This window comes from Echinops telfairi, unplaced genomic scaffold (genome assembly GCF_000313985.2).
Source record: "Echinops telfairi isolate 266 unplaced genomic scaffold, ASM31398v2 ScPeMD7_7475;HRSCAF=8513, whole genome shotgun sequence".
Lineage (NCBI taxonomy): Eukaryota > Metazoa > Chordata > Mammalia > Afrosoricida > Tenrecidae > Echinops > Echinops telfairi.
Window position 1 is genome coordinate 744,914 of NW_022111379.1, and position 5,588 is coordinate 750,501.

The window sequence follows — 5,588 nt, forward strand, 5'->3', positions numbered from 1 at the left end:
ACAATGCACCTGTTCATTCTTATCTGCTAGCAAGGACCGTCCTACAAAAATTCCTTCGGGAAACCTGACCCCCGACACCCTGCAGCTCTGATATCACCCCTTTAGAATTCTTCTAGTTTCAAATCTCAAAAATACAGAAGGGTAAATCAAAAGTAGAGTCCCACAAAGTTAAAACCAGAACTACAGATCCCAACAAATGCTGACGAGCGCACAAAGCAACGTCTACACAGCTGGTTGGCCTGTGAAATGGCACAGCCACTGTGGAAAGCTCGGCAGCGTGGTCTCCAGAAGTTGGGACTAGAGATGCTCTAGGGCACAACAATCCCCTATGGGCATGTATCCTAGGGAAGTGAGACCTGCAACCGGAGTCCATACGTACCTACCCCCCTAGCAGTGTTCTTCACAGCACTGTTCGCCATAGCACAGAGGTGGAAACAACCTGAACGCCGTCAGCGGAAGAATGGGTAAACAAGCTTTGGTAATATGCAGGAACTTGGAAGACATTATGTTGAGTGAAATTAACGACCCACAGAAGGACAAATATTAAATGGGCCCACTGGTAAAAAAAAGTCAAGACAAAGTTTTTACACTAAAATAAAGTTTCTTTGATCATTGCCAGGGGTGGGAGGAGAAGGACCCCGGGGGTGGGGGTGAGGGGAGTCACTGGCTAGAAGAGAGATCATCAATGTTAACTGCGGGGAGAGGGAAGGCAACATACATTAAGAGGGAGGTCTACAAAAAAGTGATGGAAGCAGAGCAAGACGTCGCAGTTTTGCAGGAGATAAAGGCAACAGAGGCAAATACACAATTCTGCGATGGCAGCGAGCTGCAGGTGGATGTCTGGATAGACACAGGCTGAACAGGAAGAATGGGGGTGTGGGGTGAGGAATGCGCACACATATAGATAGATTTGACAGAGGATATTTGTATACGTGTATTTACCTTGGCTGACATCATACCCGTGAATATGCTGGCGCATACAAGGAGCAAAGTTATAAAAAGGTCTTACATGTAACAAAAGTCCTTGAGAGTCACTGAGCCTGAATGACCAGGACCATCTAGGCAGGATGTATTTTCATTGTTACAGATTGAACATAATGTAGCATGGGTCACAGTCTTCACGCCGGTACTCGTAGGTGGGCGTATCTGCATGTAGGCAGACCTGCCTGGAGACAGATCGAGGAGCGGTGTCTCGGTTCCTAAGACCATCAGAAAGATGTGTTTTCCAATGGTCTTAAGTGACCCCCATGGAAGGGTCGTTCGACCCTCAAAGGGGTCTCGATCCACAGGTTGAGAACCGCTGAAGAGGGTCCTGGATAGAGTGGGAGCAAAAGATGGGTTGCTAGCCACAAGGTCAGCAGTTTGAAACCGCTAGCTGCTCTGAGGGGGATGGATGAGGCATTCTGTTCCTGTAAAGACTTACAGCTTTGAAAATCCACGAGGCAGTTCTACCCTATGCAGAAGAGTTGCTGTGGGGAAAAGAAAAAAAAAAAGATTGCTATGAGTCAGAATTGACTTGATGGCGGGGAGCTAACCCTTCCCAATGAATTGTGCACCCCTCAATGTGAACCCATCCCCCTTCAATGTGAGCCCCATCCCCCTTCAATGTGAGCCCCATCCCCCTTCAATGTGAACCCCATTCCCCTTCAATGTGAACCCCAGCCCCCTTCAATGTGAACCCCATCCCCCTTCAATGGAAACCCCATCAAAGCAGTTTGAGTGTCTGCATGGGGTTTAAACTGTGTTCCTTGTCAATGTTCCTTGAGATTTGGGAATAAACAGAAGTCTGAGGAGTGGATGGAATAAGGTTTCCCTGGACCAGCTGTAACAAGGCCAGACACAAATACAGCACCCGATTTGCATTTGCATTTGACTGATATTTTCATAAAGCCCACAGCTCTGCCTCCTTCAGCTTGGCACTGCCACTTGACTCTGCTTTTCCGCATCGCGGTCACCTTTTAGTTTTATAATTCACCTGGATGCTACTCTTCTCCTCCAATTTGATTTTTCTTTTCCTACTAGCTTTTCCCAGGAGAGAGGGGCTTCTCTGTAGGACAACATTGAAGCTGACAGAGTCTAAATCTCTCATTTGCTACAACAGGCAGACACGTGACAGTGACGTCATCGAGTGATGGTCGTGAACAAGGGCTCAGGATCACCTGCAACTCTTGCAACTGGAGACAGAGACCAGGTTGATCCGAGAAACTTCGAGTTTATTCTGAAACATGAGACAAAGGGAAGCAGTGTGGCTTGATACCTCCAAACTGCTTCAAAATCCAGTGAAAATTAATCAAGTTACATACCTTAAATTTCATGAAAAAAACCAAACCGGTTTTACAACGATCCAGGAAGTGATTAGCAGGTTTTGCAACGGTCACAGCATACAATAGATAACTCTAAACCATATGACAGAAAAGGCTGGTGTAGCAATGATCATAGGTAATTATTTATACTTATTTATCCAGGCGTAATCAGCCTCCCCCCCAGGCCTCATGGAGGATGGATGCTTCATGCCTGGCTACTTATCTCCACGTTCCTGAGTTAGAACACCCCTACTGATTGCACTTAAAAGGAACTTTTACAGCAGGGGCAGGGGCTGTTACATTTTGGATTTTTAACCAACTAAGTTATATTATGTTATATTTCTAGTATTCTAACAGCGGGCTGACTCTTTCATCTCCTCTGTCAGTTGAACCAGCCTGAAAAGAGCCCCCTCTTCCAATGGGCCTGTTTTACAGCATCTGTGCCCAATGCACAGTTTCCATCTTTTTGCTCAGCAATAACGTTCACCTTTGTTAGGGGTCATCTGACAAACCTCTGATTTCTGCATTACTATCAAAAGGCAAGAACACAAATGTTGATCATAGCTGTAAACTGGAAGCAAGACAAATGTCTGTCTACAAGAGAATAGATTAATAATCTGTGGAATATTCATACAAAGAAATTCTACACAGCCAAAACAAAAGTCAAACAAGATGGAACTACTGAATCACACAACACAGATCGCAAAACTTAGTTCTGTTGAATGACAGAAGGCAGACCCCAAAACATGCATACGATAGATTCCATTTATATGAAATTCAAGGCCTGATCAAAATTAATCTATGGCAATAGAAATCAGGATAGTAAAAATAAATACATAAATCAGGATAGTATTTCCGGGAGTAGTAGAAAGATATGCTCTGATGGCTTAGGGGCTACAATGTTAGGCTTCTAACTGTAGGGTCCACAGTTCGAAACCACCCACCTCTCTGAGGGAGAAAGATGAGGCTTTCTACTCCCGCAAAGAGTTACAGTCTCAGAAACCCACACGGCCAGTTCTACCCTGTCCTATAGCGTTGCTATGAGTCGGCACAGACTCAATGGCAGTGAGTTTAGCTTTTGTTTGGGGGAGGATATGGGATACTGATATAAAGGAATCTCTGAGATGCTGGAAATTTTCTGGACTTCTATCTGGGTAGTAATTACACAGGCATAAACATACATAACAATTCACCTAACCCTTATGATCTTCCCATTTCCTATATTCATAATGTTAATGAAATAAAACACAAAAAGCAAAACCATATCCACCGACAATTCAACGAAAATATCTGTATCATTTCCAGATTTTCTTTTAACCTAAGGCTCTTTTTGTATTTCATACTTGGAAGATTACATCAGTGTCCAACAAGTTTTCTGATTACAAATTTTTCCTAACACTAATAAATTTTTTAGTGACATAGCATACTCATTCCAATATATATCCCTTCCCTTCCCATACAGTTCTATTGTTCAGTTCCATTGGGTGGGGCCATACAATCATCAATGCTATCAACTCCCCTCTCCCCACTTCCGCCCCACCACCCCTACTTTCTTCCTGTACCCTCAGGAAATCCTTACTCTGGTCAGTGTCTCTGAGGAGTCATCTATCTTGACTACTGTGGTAGTTACATAATCTGGTGTCAACTTGCAAAGGGGTGGAGTCTAGCCTGTCAATCAGGTCACAGCTTGATGAAATAGCTCACTGGAGGCCAGGTACACACACTCTGCTTCCTCTTCTTGGTGACAAGACTCATGGAGCTACACTAGAGCCCTGGAGCTGGAGGAGCTACATGGAGACCCATGCCACTGCTGAGATGCTTCCACCGCCACTGGAAACACAAGACTTTCCACCCACTGACCTGTGATCTTCCAGCATTCAGCGTCATTGCCTGTATTGCGTAGGTCTGAAGAGGAATTTATACATTGGTATCAGACATATGGGCTAAAACCGGACTTATGGACTTGATCTGGACTGGGCTGGGATGTTTTCTTAATATATAATTACTCTTTAATATAAAGCTCTTTCTTTTAAAAAAATTATTGGAGGCTCGTATAACTCACACAATCCATACATCCATCCCTTGTCTCAAGCACATTTGTACATATGTTGCCATCATTGTTGTCAAAGCATTTTCTTCCTACTTGAACCTTTGGTGTCAACTCCTCTTTTCCCCCCTTCCTCTCATGAAGCCTTGATAAATTATTATTTTTTCATGTCTTGCACTGTCCGATATCTTCTTTTATCCCCTTGTCTGTTGTCCATCCCCCTGGGAGGAGGTTATAAGTAGGTCATTGTGATCAGTTCCCCCTTTCTCCTCCCACCTTCCACTTCTCTTCCTGGTATGGCTACTCTCACTATTGGTCCTGAGAGGCTTATCTGTCCTGGATTCCCTGTGTTTTCAGCTCTTATCTGTACCCATGTACATGCTCTGGTCTAACCAGATTTGTAAGGTAGAATTAGGGTCATCATAGTTGGGGTGGGTGGGGAGGAAGCATTAAAGAACCAAAGGAAAGCTGTATGTTTCATCAGTGCTATACTGCACCCTCACTGGCCTGTCTTCTCCCCACATATGAGTGTTAGAGTAGACCAGCCTTGTAGGGTTAACCAGCACCTAACACATCATCATGGGTCTGGTAGGTGTAATTGTATTACATATATATATATCATAAAGTCATTGAGAGCATGAGAGATATGAGATGTTGAAATAATGGAGTCAGACACATTTAATGGTAGCATTGTTCACCCCAGCCTCACTTGGTGGTCCATTTGGAGAGACGAGGCCACAGGGCAGGAGAGAGGAGGAGGGGAAGGGGGACAAGAGGAAGGGGAACAGGGGAGTGAGGACCAAGGGTGAAAGGATGGGGGAGTAGAGGCCAAGAGGGGAGCCCAAAAGAGCTCTTTATTGCTAACCCAGGCCTATATACCTTTGAGGGGAGGGCAAGCCCACTAATTACAGGTAAAGACATATATCACAGGAAGGGGTTGCACTATAGATAATACAGCAACGAGAGGGGGACAATCTAGGGATATACACGCAATAGGAAGGAGAGGGACTGGGGGTACACATGTGACAAGAAGGGCTGATTCTAGATTCAGGATGGCAGCCTAACTTTGGATGTCACTGAACAGGTTTAACCTGTTCTCTGGATCTCCATTGAAACCATTATCAGTAAGGTGTAAACCCCACCTGCAGGAACCAAGCTAATGGTTGCAAGCCTTTAGGGAGAAGTAGCCCATTTTCCTTAACAGCAGGGAGAGGGCCCTGTGGTGGGCCCAGATAGTA